This window comes from Pinus tabuliformis, chromosome X, assembly GCF_031772625.1.
Source record: "Pinus tabuliformis cultivar Carrire ecotype Pingquan chromosome X, CPIR1, whole genome shotgun sequence".
Classification (NCBI taxonomy): domain Eukaryota; kingdom Viridiplantae; phylum Streptophyta; class Pinopsida; order Pinales; family Pinaceae; genus Pinus; species Pinus tabuliformis.
The window spans coordinates 855,732,858-855,749,979 of NC_142308.1; positions in this window are offsets into that span (position 1 = coordinate 855,732,858).

The following is a 17,122-nucleotide window of genomic DNA, read 5'->3' on the forward strand; positions in this document are numbered from 1 at the left end:
CGAAACGAATGAAAGCTCAGTATGATAGAAATGTAACCCCTCGAAGTTTTTCGGAAGGAGACCTAGTACTATTATATGATCAAGCTAACGATAAGCTAGGTGCCGGAAAATTCGTTCCCATGTGGCATGGGCCCTACATTGTAAAGCGAAAGCTAGCAAAAGGGGCTTATGAGCTAGTTGACTTTGATGGGGACTCTTTGGGTAAACCCAGAAATGGACTTTACCTAAAGAGGTATTATGCTTAAATGATGGGTATGGAGAAATTTTTAGATAGGTTAGATTTTCTTTCTAGCTAGCAAGTGTGTTAGTTTAGTCAGTGTGCTTAGCTTAGAGAGTGTGGTTTTTCGTCGTTATTCTGGCTTATCTTGGTTTTACTCTTGATATTGCAGATGTCGACGCCTCTCCAAACATACATTGGATTTGCTGATGGTGCTTGTCGTAGTACACGGAACATCTCTTCCGCAGCTTGGGTTATCTATTCGCCCTCTGACGAGTTAGTTTCTATGCATGGGGTAAGCCTCGGTCAAACAACGAACAACATTGCAGAATACAGTGCAGTGATTGAATTATTATCCGAATCTATTTCATTTGGAATTCGACGTTTGATAGTGAGGTTAGATTCTGAACTTGTTGTATTACAGCTTAATAGAGTTTATGCCATTAGGAATCCTGTGTTATTAAGGTTGTTTTTGAGAGTGCGTCTCTTGGAACGTGAATTTGATTACATTGAATATCAACATATTCCAAGGTCTTTGAATACATTAGCAGATGCAATTGCTTCTCGAATGTTGGACAGACATTTACGATAATCATGCAAGTAAATTTAAAAACATTTCATCACATATGTTAAACAAGATAAGCCGGTAATAGTGATATATATAGATAGAAGTGTGTCAAAAAATATATACATCGTCTTCGATCATAGGTTGAAAACACCTTATGATCGGCAAAATGATAGTACAAAAAGTCAAAATGTCACATGTGACTACAAAAGTGACTAGTCAATCACTGGTGGTGCTCTCTGTATGACACCACTGCGCGGGCTACCTTACGCAAAAATCTCCTAAACGGTCCAGGGACCGCGACTACGAAGCGCTGAAGCCTGGTAGGAATGTCATCCATAGTAGTCTCAGGTATATCTGCCGTGAGACGCTCTAGATCATGCTCCAACTCAGCTAGTACTTCTGCAGCCGCGTCCTGTGGGGCCGGTACCGGTGCAGCTGGATGTAGTCTATCAAAAGGCCGGAGGTTGGCTGGACGCTGTGGACCAACATCTGCATTTTGAAAATTTTACTGTTAGTTTTGAGACGATATATATGAAAAATAAAAAAATACATAATTAGAAAACTTGTGAAAATAAAAGTACCTCTGTCATCCCATTGTTCTCCCGGTGGAAGAACCATGTCCGGATCACCTCTAAAATCCACTCCGGCATACGGAAAGTCCTGTATCGAAAAAACCTGGTCCTCTAACCAGTGAAAGTAACTATCTGAGAATCGAACCACTGTCGCACCCTCGTCAGGATGCCGGGCCATCACCGCAACCCATCGTATCAGCTTTGGCTCCCGAGGACCCAAGATATCAACAGTGAGTTGCTGAGGGATCAGCATTGGAACTCTCTCCAAGGCAAAGCTCACGACTAGAGGCCCATATCCAAAAGTCTTTAGTCGTCCGTTCTTTGCCTTGGTCAGTTGGCTCTTCATATGAGCCGACACAGCTTCACACCAGTTGAAAATGGTGCCTTGGTAACAGTCAATTGCCATCCGCATTTGGGATCCGGAAGCAATGTGTAAAGCGGCCGCGCCGCAAATTCTGGTAACCGTGAACGCTATGACTTTGAGTTCCGGCAGAGTGATGTGTTTTATCTCTATGCCTTTTGAATGGTGAGCCCCAGGTGTGCACCACTCGTCGCGGAGACTATCAAGGGATTGGCCACCCGGCCTAGTCCCCGCAAGACTGAGTTGCTCACCTCTGTTCGGCAAGCCAGTGAGAAAGTATACATCCGAGGGCTCTATCTCGAGCTGGTGCCCTCCTATGTAAAAGCATTGTTCTTGAACGTTCCATCGCTCAACCAGCCATTCCAAGAATCTTACCTGGCCCCTCATGCCCGGTATGGTCCAATATTTGTATAATCCGCATGCTCTTAGGGCATCCAGGGAAGGTTGATGATTTATTGCAGCTTCATCATCCTCTACATGCTCTCTTTCTCTCCAATCTAACATGGTTAATACCCTGCACATCAAAAATAGCAATTAGAAATTGATTTGGGAATTTTTGGTGGTTTTTTGAGGGAGTTGGGGTTTTGAAATGCGCACTTCTCGGAAGACGCACCCCGGCTTTGTAGCACAGGGCGCCCGGACGCGGCTGGCCTGAAGGCGGGCTGCGTCTTCCGACCATTTTCCCGTATGAGAAAAAGTCGGGGGACGCGGGTCACCCGAAGGGCACCGCGTCCGCCGAGAGGCGCATTCCAAAACCAAAACCCCCCCAAAAAATGAAACTAAGACCTAAAAATTGATTCTAAACGGATAGAAATGCAGAGTAGGATGTGTAAAATACCTGGATAAGACGGCGTTCGATTCCGACGGTCGGATTTTCCGCAGCGACCACGGGAAGTTTCTTGTCAAAAGCTCCTTTTTCAACCTCAACAGTGAAACGGTAAAAATGACATGGTAAAAGGTCTTTTTATAGGTTTTTTGGATGAATTAGTTCATTTTTTACCATGAAAAGATGTTTTTCGATGTATTTTTGCCTATTTTAAACAGGTATGAGTAATGTGTTGCTTTTGTGCAGGACAAAGGGATTTCGAGGGAAATTGTAATTTTTCACAAACAAAAATATCAGAGTCATCTTTTAAGCCCTTTTCTGACTCCTAAAACATGAAAAGATCGCCGAGCGTTTCTTTTACACTCGTTAAAACGGAATTAAAAGACGGTCCCCTTTTAGCTCTTTTCTGACCGCAAAATCAGGAAAAGATTGCCGGGTTTTTGTCGTTTCAAACTCGATAAGGAAATAAAACGACGTGTCCTTGATCGCTTTTTACTTTTCAGGTCAACGACACTATTATGAAAGTACTCCTTGGTCGCAAGATCAAGCGGTTCCCCCAGGTATTATTTTATACTTTTTCGGGCTTGAGGGACACAAATATACGAAAAAGTTCAACGTGGAGTCTCCTTTTGTTTTTTCAGACTCTCTAAAAATGAAAAACGCCGAGTTTCTCCTATACTGGGCTCGTTAAACTTTTACAGTAAAGGACCTGTTCAATTACAAACAGGAACGAACCACTCCTTCCTAGGGTTCGAATTTAAACTAGGTTGGACTCGTCCGAAGGATGAGCTTATAATCAAGCATATGTTATCCTCCTCAAGCTTGTTAAAAATAAAGAGGTACTTGCCAGAAATGGTGGGGGAAAAGAGAGAAGAATGAACCTGTTTGTTACCTTTTGTCTCAAAAGAAACTTTATTACCACTCTTGAACACGACACTTTTCATTCACCTGGGTTGGGAAATCTTTTACCTCACAGTTGACCAAACCACTTTGAAAGTCTTTAACCGGGTTCCGGGGATTAACTTTGAGTTATTCGTCACCAAGCCATCTGTCGTGTCGTTATGTGTTCAAGAGGTCTGCAAGCAAAACTTTCATCTGCAAAATACTTGTCATCCATTTGACCATCCCTGAGTCAGTCCTTACAGCAACATTTCTTCAACTTGAACAATGATTTCGTGTTGCGGGCTTGCCTGCAACGGGTCGCTTTCTATCGACATCGACACATTATCTAGAAAGATGACTTAGGAATCGACAGTACCTTGAAGTCTGCATGCATCAATGGCAGGTTTCTCGCCTTTGACGTCAGTTTACATCATTGACTTTCGATCAAAGGATTCCGTGAAGTGTTCGACATCAAAACATCTATTCACATTTCACGGGTTGTGCTTGGTACTTTGAGAACCATTGACATTACTGGTGGTCTCTCTCACGCTTGTTAACAGTTTACATCATCGACTGGTAATCAAGTGGTTTCTAACATGTTCGACATCGAATCATTTAATCACATGGCTAGAATCGTACCAATTCGGGAAGTAGAAGTGAAGACCCTGGATCTAGTTTCTACCATCCAGGCTGCGAGGAGTTTTGTATTCATTATCTATGTAGACTAATCATAAACAGATGGCTGCGTCCATACTGTGTCTACAAAAGTCTATAAAAATGATGTACTGCAAGATCATTCCTGTATCAGAATAGTTAGTCCATTAGTTAAAGTTTTGAATCTGAGTATGGGAATGCCTACCTCAGTGATGATATAATCTTATACATGTATTTTGTGTTGAAAATTGCAGGTTCCAACCAGGTCATCCACAAGACAATCCTTGAAATGATAAAGCGCTTCACCCTTCCTAGAATTACAAAACCCTAATCTATTCCAGGCTTCGCACTTTAGGGGGCAATCTGTTACACTAAAAAATGTCACCATGACTACTTACAGTTAGTATGGCTCAAATCAACAGTCATGCTACCCTCTTAGGCAAGTCTTATGCCTCTGCTATCCATCTCAAACTCAAAGAAGAGAGAAAGTCTTGTAAAAATATGTTTATCTCTGGGGTCGCAGGTTCTCTCTAGCCTTACCTGCGGGGACGCTCACAATGTTCACAAAAGTTGCGTCCTTGGACGCTCTGTATGTTAAGGGACAGGTGCGTCCTTCTGTAAAAGGCAAAATGCGCGAGTTTCATCTTAAAAAGTTACTTGTGGTTACTTCTAGAACTTTCTAGAGGTCGGTTTGATGAATTGGATGCGCCTCCAGTTGGTTCATGTATCTCTATTAAGGGGGAACTTATCCCATCAATAAGGGAGCTATCCCACCCAAAGAGGGGGATTATCCCATTGATGGTGGACCTGAATAACCTCTTTACAGCACTATAAATAAAGACATTGAGCCAGAGGGAGGGAGGTTGGAGCTATACATTTTCTTTGGGTAAATGCTGCAGGAATTAGGACTCCCATTTAGAACCTTGTGAGGAGAGATTGTCTTTGCTTGATTCTACTTGGAAGTGGGTGAGCTTTGTCAAAGTAGAGGAAAACCCTTGATGGACCCTGGGAGGAACTTGCACAACACCAAGGCCAGGTTGTAAGAGTTTCTTTGTTTCGTTATTAATACAAACTGGTTTATTTTTCTCAATAGCTTGTGTTAATGAGTTATTTCATGTGTTCCTTGGTCTGCATGTTGAATATATGTTTTATTATATGAAATGCAAGTGCTTGGTAATTGTTTGATTGTTTGTGGTTGCAGGAATTGACTTGAAGGAGGAGCTCATCCGGATCGGCAAGGACGGACTACAACAACAGCGTTTTGGAATAAGGTAAGCCTAAACACTTGTAGTTTTCATGTTTTAAAAGGTATATTTAGAGAAAGATCACTCCATTTTGTCTTGTTTGTCGCTAGAGAGTTTAGACTCCTAGGGAGGTCAGTTGTGTCCGCACAAACGACTTTTTCCGCCACGACAAATTGGCGACTCCACTGGGGAATCCATTAATGAGAGAGTCTTTTCCTTTGTGTGAACTTTGCTCTGTGAAAATCACTTTTATTTTCTGGTTTTTGACTGTGAGAATTAGTATTTGGGTGGCTTAGCTTTAGATTTAGTTAGATTTGGTTTTTCTCAACTTTTCCAGAAGGACGCACCCTCTGAGTACTGCACAGTGCGTCTTTGGACGCGCTGTTGCCGTTTGCACAGAGCGGGCCCGCACCTGTTATAACGGGTTGCCTGCGTCTTCCTGTAAAATTTAGGAAAATTCCATTTTTTGCTTTAATTGCTTTTAGATTTTGATTTTTCTTAGTGTTTTCTACCCAGATCCTTTAGTACCCTGTCAAGAATTTTCACCTGAACTTGTTTTGTGAGCTTTGAGTGTTTTAGTGGATTTCAACGAAGTTTAGGCCTAGGGTTTGATTTTTCAATAGGTCCTGTAGTGACTTTGACGGTAGAAAGTTGTCCAGCCTTAGATCTCTCTGGTTAGTCAGCCTTCTTAGAAGTCGGGCCTGTCGTAAAGTCTCCTTGTGTGAGCAGCTTGCCATTTAAGTTGTTTTGGGTCAAATTTCGAATTACTTGTTTATAAAGTGTTGATTTCCATTTTACAAAAGAACAAAAAGATTAGAGTTTTGTTTTGACTAGTTTTTGGTTCTGCAATAAGCTAGTCCTTGATTTGATTGTGATCAAGTAAAACACCTTAGAATAATCATTGTTGGTTTTGGCCTCGTTAAGATTGCTTAGAGTAAATTTACCTTTTAGTTTGCTTATGAGTGAATTTTCATAGATTTTAATAGTTGTTAAGATTGATTTTTGGTTATATTAGATTTATTTGCTTTATTAAAAGAAAAATACAAAAACATCTTCTTTAAAAGTCTTGTTTCAAGTAGCTTTTTGTTTTTGAAAGAGAAAAAGAGTTTTTTCGTGCATGTAAAGAGCGGTCATGTTTTTATGCTTGGAAAAGACAAACGAATTGTTTCTTTGATTGTCTTCAATTAAGAAGTTGCTTTTATAAAGATTGCATTCTCTCAACTTTTTAGTTAAGCAATTCATCGAAAAAGTAAAGTAGTGGGTAAATCATCCTAGGTGCATTTTGTAGTGGTTTCGAGTCGAGTCAACACACCACTGGTTTCACTTCCATCACCTTTTGACTTAAGAAACAACCTTAAAAGTAACGCTTAAATTAAAATCAATCTAGTAATTTTTATTTTTCTAGGGCTCTGAAACACCAACATAGCTTAGGCTAGGGTCTTGGAGTAGGTGAGTACTTAACTCTCCAAGACTACAAAACCAAACAGATAGTTTATCTTGAGTAGATTAAATCCAATTGTTTCAGTTATACTCTGGGAAAGCTCCTCTTAAAGGAGAAGCACGAGCTCGTGTCCGAACCAGTGAGGGGATCATTCCTCCCTCGTTGGGAACGACGCCAGACAGTACGTATTACAAACGGTAAACCTCGGATTAACCATTGTCGAGGAGCCAGGGGTCACTTATCGGTAAACCTTGGATTATTGTCAAGGAGCCGGTAAGGGGATTGAGCTTGTTACTCTGCCCTTGCGTGCTGTCGGAGTTTAGACTGTTCCCCCAGGTGTAATTGTTGTGATTGGTAACTTTAGTGACCATAATCTTTAGGGTTCTACCGAGGTGACGGTGGAGGGAAGGTCCCACTGTACCTGGAGCAGACGTCGGTTATACTCACTTGGATTTTCCGGGGGGTTCACTTCACTTCGAGACGGTTAAAGTGGAGGAACTTGTGCCGGTCTATTCATTAAGCAGGTTGCCGGGGTAACTGTTCCACCCGCCATTTCTGTACTGAATCCTGCGAGGTTGGGCCTAATCACCAACTAGCGCTTTTGGTCCGGAAGACTACTGTTTGTGTGTGGTTTGACGCTCTAGATTATTTAGGCGTGTGCTTCAAATTTGTTTGCTTCTTTAGAAGACTTTAGGTGGTTTGATTTGAAATTTTTACTTTGTTTTCGTGTGTTGTAGTTAAAAATCTTTAATTGTGGCGGAATTACCGAGACAGTCCCGTAGACTTCGGGGCCAGTCTCCTGAAGTTGTTTCTGTGGCCGAATTGTTGAGAAGATCCCGTAGACTTAGGGGATCCCCTCCTCGAGACGACCCGGGTAATTTAGAAGGGTTAAAGGTCCTTGTAACTCCTCCTAGTGACAGTAGAGTAGGTTCACCTGAAGAAGGAGAATCTTCCTTGGTAGTCCATCCAGATTACCAAAGTTTAGAAACAGGTTACAATCCCGAAACTGTTACAGTTTCCGAGCTTGCTGGTAGTTTTTCATCTGCCAGTGAAACAGGCGAAGAACCTGAAATTTCGAACCTGTTACTCCAACTTCTAGTGTCCCTGATTCACCGAGAATAGAAAGAATTATCACCGAAAATCTACCTTCTGGTTTGATTGCTATAGAAGAACTTGCTCCAGAAGAAGATATAGGTGTCTCTCACCTTGAAGGTCAACTTACTATTGATCTAAGGGAGCGTGAATCCATCTTTTACAGTCCTCCTAGAAGTACTTCTTGGTACCTTGCGTTAACCAATTTTTTAGACAACTCAGTCGGTTTTTCCACACCTCGTACTCCTTTTCCACCTGGAGGTATTCATACTCCTGTAAATATGTCTGGTCAGTCGTCCGTGTTTTCACAAAGTCCTGAATCTTTTTTACACGGCGGTCCTTCTGTTCCCACTGGGTATCAGTCACTTTCTGGTACCTTTGCGGGGGCATCTCCTCAACCCATTGATCATGGGTTATTTGCTGGAAACAGTGGTAATATACCATTGGGTGTAGGAGACATTTACATGATGTCAGGTTCAGTTCCCGTTTCCCAACCTCAAGGTGGCCAATTACCGCCTGGGGGGCAACCGCAGTTAACGCCTGGGGGGCAACCTCAAGGTACACAAATCGTGTCTGGGGGGCAACCTCAAAGTCAGTATGTACCTATGGTGCAATACTTGCCTCAAGGTCAACCTCAGCCTCAATATGTACCCCAAGGTCAACCTCAGTATCAATATCAACCTCAAGGATGGCAACCCCAAGGATGGCAACCTCAAGGGTATCAACCCCAAGGTTATCAACCTCAAGGGTACCAACCTCAAGGTCAAGGTCAACCCCAGTATCAGTATTTACCTCAAGGTTATCAACCTCAAGGTCAATACTCAAGTCAAGGTTATCAACCGCCTCAAGGTCAGTCATATGTTCCAAGTATGGGAACTGCACCTTACAATTATCAATCCTACCCTCAATCTGGTTATGGATCTCAGTATCCTCAACCTGTTACGGGTCAGTACCCTGGAATGTTAGTGTGGGATCCCTCACAGGGTCAACAGGTGTTGCAGCCAAGTGTACAGATGCTTCCTCAAGCTGGACAACCCGTAGTTTCTGGTCCAACCCAGCAACCGCAACCTGTCCAGCCAAATGTTCAAACTTCTGTAGCTTCGGTAGTTACTCAGCCGTCAATTGCACCTAGTACTCCATCTCAAACGGCTGCTGCAACTACCGCTACATCTACCATACTTACTTCTGGAGTATCGACGGCTCCAGTTTCTACTGTCCCTGTTACCACACCTCAGACATCTTTACCGTTGTCTGGATCTACGATTCAAACCACGGTCCAGATGCCTGTAGGTCAGCCTGGTATAAGTACGGTTGTGACTACTCAACCTCAATTTGTTCAACCTCCGTACCAGGGACAGTACCAACCTGGGCAAGCTGTCCAACAACCGGTTTACCAGTATCAACCGTATCCTGGGTACACTTATCAACAACCTCAACAACCCCAGTACGGTCCGGTTAATCCTGGTTTTCCAGGAGGATATAATATCCCAAATGCGACTCCTGTTCCTAGTTATCCTGGATATCCTCCTCCTGGGGCTGGTATTGTGACCCAGAGTTTTAGAGATCCTAACCGGCAGTTACCGTTTATTGCAACTTTGGATTTACCCGACTTGACGCGCCTAACGAACGATCCAATTCAATATCTTCAGTTCTGGCCGCCAATGCCAAATAAGTTGCCCAGTGATATACCCAAGTTCGAAGGTAAGTCTGGAGAGGATCCGTCCAATCATGTGATGACTTACCACCTCTGGTGTGCTTCGAATTCTATCTCAGATGATTCCATCCGCTTACGTCTTTTCCAGCGTACACTCATTGGTCTCGCGGCCAAGTGGTACATTGAGTTACCACGGGCCTCTTTTTACAACTTTAGCCAGTTAGCTACCTCGTTCTTAACTCACTTTCAGTTGCCGGTCAGATACGATAACGGCACGGAGTTATTAACTTCACTAAAACAATCGACGTCCACGTATATTTCTGATCACATTCATGAGTGGAGACGTCGAAGGAGATTAGTGAAAGTTTTTATCCCGGACCAAATCTTAGCTGAATGGTTTGTCAAATCATTATTACCGAAGATTACTGAAGATGTAGCTAAGGCCGGAGTAGTTACTGAGGAGCAAGTCATTGCTCAGGCACAATACCTTGACTTAGTTTACACTCAGTCGGGTACGTTACACGAGAAGATTCCGGATCTTCCAAAGTCGAATCAAATCGCTGCTGCTCCTTCGGGATCTCATGCCGCTGATGGTATGATTGGTATCGTGACTACGAAGAGCAAGAAGAAGTCTTCCAAGGCCTCCAATACTCCAATTATCACTTTGCCTGATTCTCCGACAGGAGAGTCTTCTCCTCCTGAACTTACCGCCGACATTCACGCTGTAGAGTCATCTACGGCCAAATCAAAAAACGGTGGAAAGAAGAAAGGAAAGAAGAAGGCTAAAGCAGACAAGGCTCCAAAGGAGAAAACTGAAAAGTCGGAAACCAATGACGAAAAACGCAAACCTCGATATCCTTGTCTTATTTGTGAAGAGGATCATTTTACGAGAGATTGCCCTCATCGGGCCGAGGTTGTAAAAATAGTCAAAGGTTCTCCCACTCCTGCTGTGTTAAAGAATCCATTTCCAGAGCAGGAGAATAAGATGATAGGTTCTTCTTCGAATGCCAGTGAAGAACCCATTTTGATGATGTCTCATGTGAGGATTGCGACTCGATCGCAAGATTATGGTAGTAAGGCTCCTGTTGATGGCAAGGAAGCAGAATCTTCTCACTCTAACCCATCAACCTCAGCTCCTGGTTCCGATCCACTACAGATCGAAAAACCTAACCCAGACTTAGTGATTAAGCCGCCCGCCAAGGGTGTACTTCGAAGGTCTGCTTTCAATCCACATGCGAGAGCAGCCCAGAATTACAACATTGTTGAGGACTTAGCTGTTTCACCTTCAGCAATGTCGGCACTCGAAGTGCTGCAATCATGCCCAGCACAACGGAAATTGCTTTTGTCGGCTATCGGAGCTGTCGATGTTCAGGACCCGAACCTAATGATCTTTGATCTAGAAAATAGTACACCACGTCTCCCCCATCAAATGGCTTTCCAAATTCCAGTGATAGTCAAAAACAGGCCTATTCATCGGACTGTGATTGATGAGGGAGCTTCTACGTGTATTATGTCGATTCAATGTTGGAGATCGCTTGGTTCTCCTTCGTTGAACCAATCCCCCACCATCCTTAAGGCCTTTGATGGCCGTGGGTTCCGTCCGTTTGGTATTCTACAAGAATTGCCTATAGGGGTTGAAGGTAAAACCGTTAGTCTGGATGTGGAAGTGGTTGATGCCCCTCTAGACTACAACCTTCTTTTGGGTCGAAGTTGGTCATATGCTATGACAGCGGTCGTTTCATCGGTCTTCAGAGTAATTAAGTTTCCACATAACGGTAAGATCGTGACTATTGATCAGCTGACATACTTTTCATCCGACCCAGCCTCTTCAGAGAGTATCCAGCATGTTGGTAAAACGACAATCCCTTATAGGGACGTTGGTGTAGGTTTAGTTAAGGATTCCGGTTTACTGGGAACTTTTCCTCTCCCTCCACTCAGCGCAGATCCTTCGTTTGCAACCATTCATATGATTACATCAGAAAACATTATTTATGATGATCCTTGGTTCGTCCCATCTGACTCTGAGATAGACTCACTCGGTGATGTTATGCCTTTGAGTCCATATGAAATTGCTTATGAAGCTCTCATGTCTTTTACTGACTTTCATTCAACCGAAGTCGACCAAATGAATGTGGTCAGTGAAGAGTCACTTTTCACCTCACCCTTAGAACGGATAACGTTTCCCGAAGTCGTGTCATCTGACGAACAACTTCGCGAAATCCTAAGTGTAGACGATCTACCATGGGAAGATCTCCATCACAGATCTTCGTTTTTACCTAAGGATGATGCATTTGAAAATGATTTTTCATCTATCTTTACCGCTGAATATGTCAAAGACGCTCAGGATCCAACGAAACATTCTGATTCAGAGTTGAATTTAGGGAATATTTCTCGTACTATTCCCATTGATATTTCAGTGAAGCCCGGAATCGAGGAAAACATTCATATAGGTGCCGCATGTACTGAAGAAGAAATCCAAACTTACAAGGCCCTATTCCAAGAATTCCGCGACGTGTTTGCCTGGTCTTACGAGGAAATGCCGGGAATTGATCCTGCCATTGTTGTTCATGAAATAAAGACCTACCCGGATGCTAAACCCGTCCGGCAACGGTTGCGTCAAATTCACCCTCGAAAAGCGGCTGCGATTAAAGCAGAAGTCGAAAAGCTGTTGAAAGCAGGTTTCATTTATCCGATCCCGTTAACGGATTGGGTATCGAATATTGTTCCGGTCAATAAGAAACAAGGAACAATAAGAATCTGTATCGACTATAGGGATATAAATCGAGCTTGTCCAAAAGACAACTATCCTACGCCTTATATCGATCAAATTATTGATGATTGTGCCGGAAGTGAAATGTTTTCCTTCATGGATGGTTTTTCGGGCTATAATCAAATCAATATTCTACCTGCCGACCAACCAAAAACGGCATTCATTTGTCCATGGGGGACATTTGCTTATTGCAAGTTACCTTTTGGGCTTAAGAATGCCGGGGCCACTTTTCAACGGGCGATGTCTTATGCATTTCATGACATCAAGCACATTGTGCAACCCTATCTCGATGATTTGCCTGCTCATTCTTTACATCGAGCTGATCACCTTGTCCACCTACGAGCAATCTTTATGAGGTGTAGGCATTATCGAATTCGGTTGAATCCCCACAAGTGTGTTTTCTGTATAGAAACAGGTCGATTGCTGGGATTTGTTGTTTCAAAAGCCGGCATTCGCGTCGATCCCTCGAAAGTCGAGGCTATCATCAAATTGCCTCCTCCTTCGAGTTTGCGCCAACTCCAAAGTTTGCAAGGGAAAGCGAACTTTTTACGCCGATTCATCCCAAACTACGCCGAGGTCACTAAAGGTTTTACACGGTTGTTGAAACAGAATGCACAATTCTTTTGGGACGAGATTGCCCAACAATCTTTTGATGCACTTAAACACGCGTTGACCCATGCACCGTTATTGCATCCTCCCAACTACAACCAAGACTACTTCTTATACCTCGCAGCTTCGCATTCCACCATTGGAATGGTGTTAGTTCAAGAAGATGAATTCGGAGCGGAGCATGTGATATATTATCTTAGTAGGACCTTGAATCCCACTGAGCTAAAATATTCGCATGTGGAGAAATTGGCCCTGGCAGCCGTTCAAGCTGTCCAGCGTTTCCGTCACTACATTCTTCTCCGCAAAACTACAGTTATTTCGGATTGCAACCCTATGATTTATATTTTGACAAAACAACTGCTAGGGGGCAAGTACTCTAAATGGATTGTCATCCTGCAAGAGTTCGACTTGGAGTTCGAGAAGTCCAAGTCTAAGAAATCCTTAGTTTTTGCGGAATTGATGTGTGATTTCCCGAGTGCTGACACAGAGACTGTGGCAGAGGAGTCCATTGCGGACGAATCTTTGTTTCTTATCAGTACTGTAGATCCGTGGTACGGGGATATAATCATTTATCTCCAAACCCAAACCTTTCGGCCTGAAGCTTCCAAAGCGGAACGTCGAAAAATTCGGTTTCAATCCCAGCCATACAAAATTATTGGAGATACACTTTATCGCCGGGGGGCAGACTTAGTTTTTCGACGTTGTTTAACTCACGAAGAGGCTGAGAGGGTTTTGAATGATTGTCACTCTGGAGCATGTGGCGGTCATATGTCTGGGTATGCCACAGCTCAGAAGGTGTTGCGCGCTGGCTATTTCTGGCCGTCTATGTTTAAAGATTGTATCATTGCAGTCAGGAAGTGCCACAACTGTCAAGTGTTTGATCGCAAGATGCGCGCTCCACCTGCTCCTCTCCACCCTATAATTGCCGTTGGTCCATTCGCCAAATGGGGTATCGACTTTATTACTTGTAACCCTCACTCGGCCGGGGGGCATGCGTATATCATCCTTGCGGTTGATTATTTTACTAAGTGGGCCGAGGCGATGCCTACATTCGACGCAAGCGGCAAAACAGCTGCAGTTTTCGTATTCAATCATATCATAACTAGGTTTGGTGTCCCACAAGCAATCATTACTGACCATGGGAGCCATTTTCGAAACGTCATGATGACTGAGCTTACAAGCCAGCTTGGTTTGCGCCACGATAGCTCTACTCCTTATTATCCGCAAGCCAACGGTTTGGTTGAGTCTATCAACAAAGTTCTAGTTATCATGATCCGACGAACCATTGGTGTTCATCGGTCGAATTGGCACAACATGTTATTTTCAGCGCTATGGGCATACCGAACCTCAGTGAAAAATTCAACAGGTTTCACTCCTTTCCAGCTAGTTTATGGCTTAGAAGCTGTGTTACCCATTGAATGCGAAATCCCATCACTTCAAATGGCTGTCGAATTACTTCCAGCTACTTCCGAAGAGGAGAAACGTTTATTGTACTTGGCTAAATTAGATGAGACTCGACGTGACGCTACATTGGCAATCGAGACTCACGCGAAACGAATGAAAGCTCAGTATGATAGAAATGTAACCCCTCGAAGTTTTTCGGAAGGAGACCTAGTACTATTATATGATCAAGCTAACGATAAGCTAGGTGCCGGAAAATTCGTTCCCATGTGGCATGGGCCCTACATTGTAAAGCGAAAGCTAGCAAAAGGGGCTTATGAGCTAGTTGACTTTGATGGGGACTCTTTGGGTAAACCCAGAAATGGACTTTACCTAAAGAGGTATTATGCTTAAATGATGGGAATGGAGAAATTTTTAGATAGGTTAGATTTTCTTTCTAGCTAGCAAGTGTGTTAGTTTAGTCAGTGTGCTTAGCTTAGAGAGTGTGGTTTTTCGTCGTTATTCTGGCTTATCTTGGTTTTACTCTTGATATTGCAGATGTCGACGCCTCTCCAAACATACATTGGATTTGCTGATGGTGCTTGTCGTAGTACACGGAACATCTCTTCCGCAGCTTGGGTTATCTATTCGCCCTCTGACGAGTTAGTTTCTATGCATGGGGTAAGCCTCGGTCAAACAACGAACAACATTGCAGAATACAGTGCAGTGATTGAATTATTATCCGAATCTATTTCATTTGGAATTCGACGTTTGATAGTGAGGTTAGATTCTGAACTTGTTGTATTACAGCTTAATAGAGTTTATGCCATTAGGAATCCTGTGTTATTAAGGTTGTTTTTGAGAGTGCGTCTCTTGGAACGTGAATTTGATTACATTGAATATCAACATATTCCAAGGTCTTTGAATACATTAGCAGATGCAATTGCTTCTCGAATGTTGGACAGACATTTACGATAATCATGCAAGTAAATTTAAAAACATTTCATCACATATGTTAAACAAGATAAGCCGGTAATAGTGATATATATAGATAGAAGTGTGTCAAAAAATATATACATCGTCTTCGATCATAGGTTGAAAACACCTTATGATCGGCAAAATGATAGTACAAAAAGTCAAAATGTCACATGTGACTACAAAAGTGACTAGTCAATCACTGGTGGTGCTCTCTGTATGACACCACTGCGCGGGCTACCTTACGCAAAAATCTCCTAAACGGTCCAGGGACCGCGACTACGAAGCGCTGAAGCCGGGTAGGAATGTCATCCATAGTAGTCTCAGGTATATCTGCCGTGAGACGCTCTAGATCATGCTCCAACTCAGCTAGTACTTCTGCAGCCGCGTCCTGTGGGGCCGGTACCGGTGCAGCTGGATGTAGTCTATCAAAAGGCCGGAGGTTGGCTGGACGCTGTGGACCAACATCTGCATTTTGAAAATTTTACTATTAGTTTTGAGACGATATATATGAAAAATAAAAAAATACATAATTAGAGAACTTGTGAAAATAAAAGTACCTCTGTCATCCCATTGTTCTCCCGGTGGAAGAACCATGTCCGGATCACCTCTAAAATCCACTCCGGCATACGGAAAGTCCTGTATCGAAAAAACCTGGTCCTCTAACCAGTGAAAGTAACTATCTGAGAATCGAACCACTGTCGCACCCTCGTCAGGATGCCGGGCCATCACCGCAACCCATCGTATCAGCTTTGGCTGCCGAGGACCCAAGATATCAACAGTGAGTTGCTGAGGGATCAGCATTGGAACTCTCTCCAAGGCAAAGCTCACGACTAGAGGCCCATATCCAAAAGTCTTTAGTCGTCCGTTCTTTGCCTTGGTCAGTTGGCTCTTCATATGAGCCGACACAGCTTCACACCAGTTGAAAATGGTGCCTTGGTAACAGTCAATTGCCATCCGCATTTGGGATCCGGAAGCAATGTGTAAAGCGGCCGCGCCGCAAATTCTGGTAACCGTGAACGCTATGACTTTGAGTTCCGGCAGAGTGATGTGTTTTATCTCTATGCCTTTTGAATGGTGAGCCCCAGGTGTGCACCACTCGTCGCGGAGACTATCAAGGGATTGGCCACCCGGCCTAGTCCCCGCAAGACTGAGTTGCTCACCTCTGTTCGGCAAGCCAGTGAGAAAGTATACATCCGAGGGCTCTATCTCGAGCTGGTGCCCTCCTATGTAAAAGCATTGTTCTTGAACGTTCCATCGCTCAACCAGCCATTCCAAGAATCTTACCTGGCCCCTCATGCCCGGTATGGTCCAATATTTGTATAATCCGCATGCTCTTAGGGCATCCAGGGAAGGTTGATGATTTATTGCAACTTCATCATCCTCTACATGCTCTCTTTCTCTCCAATCTAACATGGTTAATACCCTGCACATCAAAAATAGCAATTAGAAATTGATTTGGGAATTTTTGGTGGTTTTTTGAGGGAGTTGGGGTTTTGAAATGCGCACTTCTCGGAAGACGCACCCCGGCTTTGTAGCACAGGGCGCCCGGACGCGGCTGGCCTGAAGGCGGGCCGCGTCTTCCGACCATTTTCCCGTATGAGAAAAAGTCGGGGGACGCGGGTCACCCGAAGGGCACCCGCGTCCGCCGAGAGGCGCATTCCAAAACCAAAACCCCCCCAAAAAATGAAACTAAGACCTAAAAATTGATTCTAAACGGATAGAAATGCAGAGTAGGATGTGTAAAATACCTGGATAAGACGGCGTTCGATTCCGACGGTCGGATTTTCCGCAGCGACCACGGGAAGTTTCTTGTCAAAAGCTCCTTTTTCAACCTCAACAGTGAAACGGTAAAAATGACATGGTAAAAGGTCTTT